The 11,686-nt window shown below is 39.8% G+C and overlaps 1 pseudogene; it reads left to right on the top strand.

Moving 5' to 3' along the window:
- The first annotated feature begins 7,498 nt into the window (after positions 1-7,498).
- Positions 7,499-8,206, top strand: LOC130022016 (cyclin-dependent kinase inhibitor 3-like; annotated as a pseudogene).
- The last annotated feature ends 3,480 nt before the right edge of the window (positions 8,207-11,686 follow it).

Below are 11,686 nucleotides of genomic sequence, written 5' to 3'. Positions count from 1 at the left end.
CCTCTTAGCTATTTCTTCGACGCTCTTGAGCTCTTGAAGGCGTTCCAAGCCGCTCCCTTCCTCCTGCGCAACTCAGGTGCCAGATCATTTGTCATGTTGACTTCTCGACCTAGGTACACACAGCTGTTGCATTAGGAGATGGTCATTTCGTTGAGAGCGAATAGAGCATCAGGAATGAGGAACAGAGCTGTTTCTCATAAACATTGTCTTCGTAAGATTCTTTTCGACACTGGAGAAGAGCAAGGACTTAAAAGAAAAATAAATGAGAAATAGTACCATGGATAGGACATTTGCCTTGCATGTAACTAATCCGGGTTTGATCTTGGCATCCCATATGCCATGTGGTTCCAACCTACGACCCTCCCTGAGCACTGCCATAAGTGATTCCTCAGTGCTGAATCAGGAGTAAGCCCTGAGAACTCTGGTCGCTCTTCCTTTTATCCCCCAAAGGAAAGAAAATACATATAAGCTTTTATCTTTACTGGTAAATAATATATTAAATTATTGAATATATTTTATTATACTTTAATTTGGAGAGAGAGGGTTTGGGGCACATCTGACAGTGCTCAGGAATTAATTATGGCTTTGATTTCAGGATTCACCCACTCTTAATGGTGCTCAGAGATCACCATGGCAATGCCAGGATTGAAGCCGGGTCAGCTATATGCAAGGTAGGCACCTTAACTTCATACTCTATTTCTCCAGAGGATATTTATTTTTATTGCAGTGTAGGTAACATGGTTACAATATTTTGTAGCTAATTTTCATGGTCTTGATGCATTAAACAATAAATCACCACCACTCCTGGAATGTCAAAACCCTCCAATATCATCCCTGCACATCCCCTGAAACTCCTAGATCCCTCATCCATGGTTTAGTAATCCTCACTTTTTTCCATCAAAGATGAGAGTTTGGTTTCATTTGCTATTGTCTATTTCCTTATATTCTTTCTCTGCATATCACAGATTAGTGGGATCATCTGGTATTTGTTTTTTTCCCTCTGCCTCATTTCACTTAACATGATGCACTTCAGCTCCATCCAACGCACAGTATGATTTCATCTTTTAAAGCTGCAGTCAAGGAAAGTCTTTTCACCAGAAAATGTTATTGCCTTTAACACCAAGTCTTTTTAAAATTGGAAATATCTAGAGTAAAATAGAAATGCTCATTCAGGCTAGAAAGTTAGTGCAGCAGGTGAAGCACTGGTCTTGGACGTGATTGATCTGAATTCAATTCTCAGCATCACATATGGACCCTTGAGCACCATCAGGACCCTGAACACAGAGATAGGAATAAGCCCTGAACACTGCTAGGTGGGATCCAAACGCAAAGACTTGTTCAGTGATCCGCATTAAATGGTTGTTGAGCAATTATGGAAACAACACTGACTTTACCTTTTTCTGCAAGTACACTAAATTAAAACTTTTATTTCTTTAAGTTCTATGCATAAAGGCGGACTGAGAGCCTTTCATAGAAAGGCTTTGAAAAACTTCAGTTCCATTCAGTACATGCATGTGACATTTCTTTTTACAGTTAATGGAACATAATTCTATTATAACCATGGTGGTTCAATGCTAGGGTCCAACAGCGTGGTGATGCTGGAGACTACAAGGCTTACCATATTGGTGGTTAGGGACATCTAGAACTATACCTAGTGATGTTCAGGAAGCCATGCAGTACTAGGGTTCAACCCAGGCAAAGCACATGCAAAGCATGCACCCTAACCACTGTTAATATCCCAGCCCCTAACATTTAATTTTTTTAATATATTAAAAATGTATTCTAGTTAGTACAAACATTCACATCAAAATTCCTATATTACATCTGAAATCATTTGGTGCTGTGTATTACATATGAAAAATGTTTTCTAACTAGTATATCCTACTCATAGTTTTGTACTAGCATGAGAAAAATACCCGATATGATTGTGGGATGCCATCGATCATCAGAACGCTTAAATTATGTTTAATATAAAGACAAACAAAAATAAACTATGTTTACCTATAGCCAAGATTTCTCCTTCTGGATCATTCATTTCCCCCCTTTCATGCTTGCTGTCAACAGTCTATTTGATCGACATCAACATTTGGAATTGTGACAGTCTCATAAAACTGCCATGACCTAACTGAATGCTTTATCTTTTGTCTCCAAACTTTTCCTGCCCGTTGCCTCTTGCATCTTAATTGATGACTAATAAAATCTCATGGCCCCCCAAATTCACAATTTGATGTTGCCATTAACCTATCATTCTCACATCTCAAATCTTATTTTTTGAGGGAATTATTGTGAGTTAACTATAAAAACGCACCCAGAATATGATCACTACACAGCATTTTCACTGTAGCACCTAAACTGAGCAGCCCCCATTTCTGGTCGAGTTGACTGTAATAGCACTGAATAAGTTTATGCTTCCAAGCTGCCCAAGAAGTCCACTGCAGTAATCTAATCATACTAAAAGAAAATCAAGTCAGGTCATACCACTGCTAAAACTCTGTATTGCTCCTTTTTTATTTGGATTATTTGGATTAAAATTCAGAACTTTTAACCCAGATAATCCCTTGCAAATTAGCCCCCTTTGCCCGTTGACTGCATGTCCTTCCACACAGGTCTCAGCTGCAAAACTACTGACCTCAAATCTGCTTTAGTGCCTTTGTGGGACTGTTCTCTTTGTCTGGAGGCACTTCCCCAGATGCTAAAGGTTAAATTGTGTCCTTTAAAATCCATATTCTGAGACCTTCAACACTAATGAAACTGTCTCTGAAGACAGGGTCTTGAGGGGGCAATTAAGGCTTGATCAATCCCATGACAACGTCTGGAGGTTATAATCCTAATCTCATAGGAATGTGACATTTTCCCCACTTTATTTAAACACTATGGTTTATAAAGTTCAGGATGCATTTTTAACCCTAGTCCTACCACCACTGTGACCTTCCCTTCACCCAATGTGACATTTTAAGGAAGAAAGTCATTTCTCTTCCTCTTGGTTCTCTCTGAGTCTCTCTGCCTGTCTCTCTTTCTTTGGCGAGTAGACAGCAACAAGGCTGTCAATGACTGCTTGGAGATTTCTCACCAGAAATTGAATCTACTAGAACTTTGCCCTTGGACTTCTGGGCTGCCAGAACTGAAAGAAACACATTCTGCTGTTGAAGCTTCCCAGTATTTGGACTTTTATTATTATAACCTGAGCATTTAAAGATACCAGTGTGCCACAAAGCTGACTTCTAAGCTTTTCCATATTTTTATCAAATTTAATCTTCTTGATAAATTCCATGACAACATTTTACTAAAATTGCCAACTGAGAATTCTGTTTCTCTTACTCTGTTCTTCCTGTTGAAATAATGTTATCATTTTATGACCTATAGTATAATTTGACACTGACACTGTCCTCCCATTGTTCATTGATTTGCTCCAGCGGGCCCAGTAACGTCTCCATTGGAGACATTGTTGTTACTGTGTTTGGCATATCGAATACATCATGGGGAGCTTGCTAGGCTCTGCCGTGAGGGCGAGATACTCTCGGTAGCTTGCCAGGCTCTCCAAGAGGGGCGGAGGAATCGAACTGGGGTTGGCCATGTTGGCTGCATGCAAGGCAAACGCCCTACCGCTGTGCTATCGCTCTAGCCGATGGTATAATTTAATCAGTTTAAATTAAATTGAATTTGGGCTGGAGCGATAGCACAACAGGTAGGGCCATTGCCTTGCACGTGGCAGACCCAGGTTTGATTCCTCCACCTCTCTCGGAGAGCACGGCAAGCTACCGAGAGTATTCTGCCAGCACAGCAGAGCCTGGCAAGCTCCCTGTGGCATATTCGATATGCCAAAAACAGTAACAACAAGTTTCACGATGAAGACGTTACTGGTATCTCCTTGAGCAAATTGATGAACAACAGGAGGACAGTGCTACAGTGTTACAGTGCTATGGTATCATTTATTTAATTTTATAGTCTACTATCCCACTATCCTACTTAAATGTTTATTTCTTGATAAATATGTTTTATCCAAAAGTTATATCTTGTATATATCCAAGTTTTATCCCAAGAAAGCAGAAGGGAGTCCAGCACAAAGTAGGTGTTCAACAAACTAGGTTCTAGTTGAATGAATAAACTATAAACTTTACAAAACACTCAGAGCTTCTTCAAAGTGTCACTGTCACTGTCCTCCCATTGTTCATTGATTTTCTCGAGCGGGCCCAGTAACGTCTCCATTGTGAGACTTTGTTGTTACTGTGTTTGGCATATCGAATACATCACGGGTAGCTTGCCAGGCTTTGCCATGTGGGAGAGATACTCTCGGTAGCTTGCCGGGCTCTCCAAGAGCTCTACAGAGTGATGACATTAAATTTGTTCACCTCAAATGGTTTGCTGAATGTCAATGGTTTGAACTCACCAATCAAGAGGCACATAGTGGCAAGGTAGATGAGAAAAATGTACCCAACTTGAAGGATCATGATTTATATTACTATTAATGATATAGTCCAGCATACAAGGTACTAACACTGCACCCACAGGCAGCATGTCTGCTACCATCTGTTCACCTTCTGTCGATTCCCTACACCCTGTACCCACCTTTGGTAAGATTAATTCCTAGACTGTTGTCTTTGGCCATTTATTCCCTTACTATTGCTCTGTCCCTCATATGAAAAATATCGTTCTGTATTTGCCCTTCTCTTTCTGTCAGTACGATATACTCTAGTTCCATCCATGTAGGGGCAATTGGCATGATTTCATCTTTTCTTATAGCTGCGTAGTATTCTGTTGTGTATATGTTCCATAATCTCTCTCATTGATAGGGATATCTTTTGGTAGAATGTCGACTGATTCAGACTCTATGGAAAAAGGAATGCAGACTTTCCATAAAACTAAGAATTGAGCTTCCATACATTTCAGTGATCTCATTTCTGGGTGTGCATGGCAAGTGTCACAAAACACTGTTTTGAAAAGGCAGTTGTGTTTCTATGTTCATCATAGCACTATACATGATAGCCAATATCTTGAAAAAGCCCAATTTTCCAGGAATGTATGAGACAATGAAGAAATTGTGTTATGGACATGCCACAGGAGCCTTATTCTCTGTTTTATTTTCTTTCTCCTTTAGTTTTCCATTTCTTTCTCTACACTCTCTTTAAAGAATGTAGACAATCTCAGCACTATTTAATATGTCCTTTTCACATTTTTACTCTCTGTCACCCAACTTATTTCCTTCTTCACGTTTTTTGCAATTCACTCTTATCCTTTCTCTTTGTTTAGTTATTTTCTGTGGACCCACTGGAACATAAGCTCTTGGAAAATGGGTGCTGTTAATTACCTCCCACCCCACCCCATTCTGTCCTAATTTACTTATAAAATATCCTGGAACATAGTTTATCATGGGCTGAGTTCACTGGCTTAAAGCAATTAGAGGGTTGGATTCCTTTTGTATCTAATAAATTGCAGCTTTTGTCACAACATAAATAGGTGCACAATAGATTGAGAGAAAGACCTACTAAAAGCAATGTTTAACCAAGTTTACTATACCATAAATGAAAATACTAATATTACCAGGCCACTTGTTCTCTATTATTTTTGATCACAACTTTCTTCAACTCTCACCACTTGAAATATCAAAAAAAGCTCAGATTAGTTTTATTATTAGTTTACTATCTTTTATTTTTACTCTGCATTATTTTCTTATATATCTTGGCTCATTATTATTAATCCCATTTTAACACTCACCACAGTCTTTTTTGTATGCCTGATTTACACTTTCACTAGACTTTATGTTAGTTGAGAGCAGGGATTGCTTCTGGTTCATCTTATACTTTGATGGACATCAAAGTACTTAAGAAACTATTAAATTACAATGACTTCCTTCTGAAAGCATGGAGCTGGGAAAAGTCCACTCAATTACAGGATCCTAAGAGATAACATAGCTAAGTTGTTTATATATATAATTTAGTTGACACTTTAGCTATATATATATATATATATATATATATATATATATATATAACTTGATCACTTGATAAACCGTTATTCATCGATTTGCTCAAGTGGGTGGCAGTAACGTCTCCATTCATCCCTGTTACGTGCTAGCGTAGCCCAATGGCATCTGCTCATTCTAGGAACATGAAGCGCTTCAAACCGATCATTCAGGGTCTTGACGAAGAAGTCTGACCATCTCGTAGGTGGACGTCCATGCGATCTTTTGATGTCCCATGGAATCCAGTCGATAATGGCTCTAGTCCAGCGGTTGTCTCTAAATCTCATTACATATCCAGCCCATCTGATTTTTGATACCTTGGCAAATGAGACAGTGTCCCTGATTCTTGAGTGTTGACGGAGGTCGGAACTCCGGATTCTATCTCTCATTTGAGTGAAGCGTGATGCTCTTTCGATTCCTCTTTGAGAGACCCGAATAGAGTTCTCATCCTGTTTTCGTAGGGCCCAGGCCTCTGAGGCATATGTTAATGCAGGAAGAACAGTGGAATCGAAGAGATGTGCTTGCAGCTGGAGGTTCTTCGTCCTCCAAGCTGCTCTCTTCCTCCTACGTAACTCAGGTGCCAGGTCATTCGTCATGTTGACTTCTCGACCTAGGTATATATAACTGTTGCATTTGGAGATGGTTTTTCTTTGAGAGTGAATGGAATGTCAGGAACAAGACTGTTTCTCATGAACATTGTCTTTGTGAGATTCAGTTGTATTCTGACCTTTCCACACTCATGGTCGAAGTTGGCCAGCATTTGTGCCTCTTGGCTGATGTTTGATGTTATTAGAACTATGTCATCAGCAAAGCAGAGGTGGTGTAGTTGCCAACCATCTTATATATACATATATATATGTCATATATATATATATATCAGCTTTATCCTCTGATGAATCGTGTTTTTCAACCATTCATCTCTTCTCTCTTCCTACACTGTTATGTTGATTCCTCATTATGAAAAGTGCTTGCCTTCCTCCTGTTCTCGATGAATTCTCATACACAGAGCATACTTATCATCAATATTCAGTTTTCCAGGCATATCATCCTTCCTGCAAACCTCACTGAGTCACATTTAAACATTTGTATGAACATATCATTTACCTGTCCCTTCAAAGTCTAATTGGTACTAATTAGCAAATAAATCAAACTGAATTTTCCATTAAACAAGACTTCATTCATGTCAATATTTACTTGCTTGCAATTAGTAGAGGAAAAGAAATTATAAACATGAGCCAATTTTGTTTCTCTTGTTTAAGACAAAATGAAATCACAATTTTTTCGATGCAGAATAAAGTTCTTTAAAAGAGATTTTTGGCTTAACATGTAGTTTTTATTTTAATTTTAAGGCAAGGTATATATTGTATTGTATCACCCATCACCTACACTGATTTGCACTTGCATCATTAAAGAAAAGTATTTTACTTCCTTTATTATCTTTCTTTTTTAAATTTTTTGTTTTTTACAGACTTAAAAACATTCGTGATGAGGAGGTGGTGGCCTGTGGCTGCATGGGGCGGCTAGCAATGAAGCCATTCAATGCAAACAAGTGAGTTTGACTCATCAGATGAAGAACCTATAGAAGATGAACAGACTCTAATTCTAATATCATGGCTTTTCCTGTCATGAGTGAATTGTTCTCAGTTTCTCGGTTTATGTGCTCTTCCAGGTTGTAAATTTAAAGATGTTATAAGAAATGCCCAAAAAGATACGGAGGGGAACTGTCAAAATATAGAGTCCCAAACCTTTTGGACTTCTACCATCAGTATGGAATTATCACTCATCATCATCCAATCCCAGATGGAGGGACTCCTGACATAGCCAGATGCTGTGAAATAATGGAAGAGCTTGCAATCTGCCTTAAAAATCACCGGAAAACCTTAATACATTGTTATGGAGGACTTGGGAGATCTTGTCTTGTAGCCGCTTGTCTCCTCCTATACCTGTCTGATGCAGTATCGCCACAGCAAGCTATTGACAGTCTGAGAGATCTGAGAGGATCTGAGTCAATACAGACTATAAAGCAATATAATTACCTCTATGAATTCCAGGAAAAATTAGCTGCACATCTATCATCAAGAGATTCACTATCAAGATCTGTATCTAGATAAAAAAGTCAAATACCACATATATGGCAATACCTGAAATTTAAAAATTTTCTAGCATAATTTATATTGAAACAACTACTGTTATCAACTTGAATATGCATGTATTTGTGCAGATATTCCTAAAATTTTTATCGACAGATTTTACTCTGTCTCTTTTATCTGTGTTTAGGAAGAAAGAAAAATTTGTTAGTTTCCCATTTTCAATGGTTCTGATTGCTCTGGTATATTTTTCCTGAAGGTAATGCTGAAACAACCATATGAAAAACATGGTTGCATGCTATCATTTGCTAAGCCCTTCCTATTTTACTCTTTATAAAAACTACTAGGTGACATGATGCAATAAAAATAAAAATTGGTACAGATAGGCCAGAGAGATAGTCTAGCAGGTAGGGCACTTGCCTTTCATGTGATGGATCCATGTTCAGGCCTGGCACCCCATCTGGTTCATCTAGTACATCAGGAGTTATCCTGAGGGAGAGGCAACAGGAAGCCCTGAGCACAGCCATATGGCACCCCAAACAAAAATAAAGAATAAGAAAAAAAAATCGTAGAGGGTTGGAGAGACAGCACAATGGGTAGGGCATTTGCTTTGCATATGGCTGACTTTGGAGGTAGGGATGGGGAGCAGGAGTGGGGGACAGGTTCCATTCCTAGCACCACATATGGTTCCTGGAGCTTCAACAGGAGGAAGCACTGCCTGGTATGATCCAAAAGCTTAAATAAATAAAAATCTAAGTTGGTCCAGACAGTGAGGTGGGTTAGTTAGGGGATCACTTAATTGGGGAACACCTGTCTTGTGTTGTGTGAGGGTCCCTGGGCTCAAACTTTGACTTAAAAAAAAGGAGGAGTGGGTGGAGTGTCCAAGATAAAATTGTTTTAAGTAGCTTTACCCTTGATTCCTCCAAATTTTATCATACTAGCTCATCCCTAACAGGTGTTTTCCCAGAATTTATTGGAACTTACTCAGACACTAGGAATTCACTGGTTCAGGACACTGCTGCTATTTTTAGAGTATTTTCTTCACACTAGGAACTGCCCAGGGAAAATATAGTGCCTTCCAGGGTGTGTGTAGGGATATATTCAACTTTATTCCATTGGTCAGTGAATTTGTCTTTGCTCCAATACCGTGCTGTTTTACTTATTACTGCTTTGTAGTACAGTTTGAGGTTAAGGAAAGTTATGCCTCCCATCTTTTCCCCCAAGAATTGTTTTACCTATTCGTGGGCGCTTGTTATTCCATATGAATTTCAGGAGTCTTTGATTAATTTCTTTGAAGAATTTCATGGTATACTTATAGAGGTCACATTGAAAATGTATAAAGCTTTGGCAATGTTAATTCTCCCAATCCATGAGCAGGTGGTGTGTTTCCATTTCACTGTGTCCACTTTATTTCCTGAAGTAGTATTTTGTAGTTTTCTTTGTAGAGGACCTTTACCTCCTTAGTTAAGCTGATTTTGTCCTCCTTGAAGTCTATTAGCGGTTTTTTAAATTATTTAGCTGGCCCCTCACTGGGTTCATATACCTTTAGGAGTGTGATTTCTTGCTGACTTACATCACGATCACGATCACGACCACCCTGTTGTTCGTCGATTGCCTCGAGCAGGTGCCAGTAACGTCTTCTTCGTCCTAGCCCTGAGTTTTTTTTTTTTAAAGTGCCATATTCAAGGCTTTTTCAGGGTTAGGAGAATGAGACCCATCATTGTTACTGGTATTTGGCATATTGGGTATACCACGGGGAGTTTGCCAGACTCTGCCGTGTGGGCATGTTACATTTGGTAGCCTGCCAGTTTGACCGAATTAGGAATGAGATGATAAGATGTCGCGCGGCCGCATTTGCGCCGCGCGCGCTTCCGGGAGCTGAGTGTGATAATCTCTGGATCCTGGCCGTTGTTGGAGTTACACGGCAGTTGGTGGGTGTAACTGTCTAGTTACTGGCAGGTCCTGTCCCAAACTGTGCAGGTTTGGAGATCTCAGCCCCGGGTCCCACACACCTGGGTTCCTCTGTCAGTTCTTTTATGCGTGAGGCTCATCCAAGTGTGTGGAGAGTGGTCTCAGTATGGCCTTGGCTGGGCCTCGGTGGTCTTCAGCTGTTGGGCCCTGGTGGAGACAGTCAGGCATAGGGTAGGAGACTCTGCCTTGTTCTCTCCCAGGAGCTGAGTGTGATGATCTCTGGATCCTGGCCGTTGTTGGAGTTACACGGCAGTTGGTGGGTGTAACTGTCTAGTTACTGGCAGGTCCAGTCCCAAACTGTGCAGGCTTGGAGATCTCAGCCCCGGGTCCCACACACCTGGGTTCCTCTGTCAGTTCTTTTATGCGTGAGGCTCATCCAAGTGTGTGGAGAGTCGTCTCAGTATGGCCTTGGCTGGGCCTCGGTGGTCTTCAGCTGTTGGGCCCTGGTGGAGACAGTCAGGCATAGGGTAGGAGACTCTGCCTTGTTCTCTCCCAGGAGCTGAGTGTGACTTACATATCCCTTGATTATTAAAAATTTGTCATCACTGTTCCTTCTAATCCTTCTCAGCCTGAAATTTATGTTCAGATATTAGTATGGCCACCCCAGATTTTTTGAGGACTTTTTTGCTTGAAGGATTGTTTTTCATCCTTTGACTCTGAGTCTGTGTTTGCTCTGACTGTCCAGATGTGTTTCCTGTAGGTAGCAGAATGTTGGGTTCAATTTTTTTAATCCATTTTTGCTACTCTGTGTCTCAAACCACTGACATTGAGAGAGATTATTGTTATGGGGTTTTGTGCTATCTTTCTGTAGAGATTTGTTGTGCTTGTAGGGGTTTATCTTGTCTTACAGTAGCCACTTTAGTCCTTATTTTAAGATTAGTTTTGAGTCTATGAAGTTCCTGAGCTGTTGTTTATGCATAAAATAGTGCATCATTCCATAAAGTTTGAGTGAGAGTTTAACTAGATAAAGTATTCTTGTGAGATGTTCATTTCATTAAGTTTATTCACTATATCCCACCATTGTCTTTGAACCTGGAAGATTTCTTCTGATAATTCACCTGTAAATCTAAGGGGTGCTCTTTTGTATGTGATTTCCCCTTTTGACCTTGCTGCTTGCAATATTGTGTTTCTATCTGTGATACCCACTATTCTGATTATGATATGCCTTGGAGTCTTTTTATTAGGGTCTCTTTTAGCTAGTACCCTCGGGGCTCCTTGGATCTAGACGACGGCATTCTTAAGTTCTGGGAACTTCTCAGCAATGATATATTTACCTATTGCTACTTCACTGGGGTTGCCTCCCTCTCCTTCTGCTACTCGGATTCTTATGTTGCTCCTCTTAAGTACAATCCCCTATGTTTCTGATTTACCCTAGAGATATTTTAAGGTCTTTTCCCATTGTATGTTTTTCCCTGTATGCATTCTGCAGCTCACATTCAAGCTCACTGATTCTGTCTTTGGCTGTTGCCATTCTACTGATGAGGGTAACCACTGAGTTTTTAATTTCATCTACAAAATCCTTTATTAGTGAGACTTCTGTTTGTAGCTTTCTTATTTCTGCTATCATTCCTTCCTGTATTTTATTGGCTATCTGTTCCACTGTTTCTATTATGTCCTCCTTTAATTTACTGGATGCCTGTTCCAGTGTTTCTTTGAATTCATTGATCAA

The sequence above is a fragment of the Sorex fumeus genome, unplaced genomic scaffold (assembly GCF_029834395.1).
Source record: "Sorex fumeus unplaced genomic scaffold, SorFum_2.1 ptg000002l, whole genome shotgun sequence".
Classification (NCBI taxonomy): domain Eukaryota; kingdom Metazoa; phylum Chordata; class Mammalia; order Eulipotyphla; family Soricidae; genus Sorex; species Sorex fumeus.
This window is presented reverse-complemented; position numbering and strand designations above follow the sequence as displayed.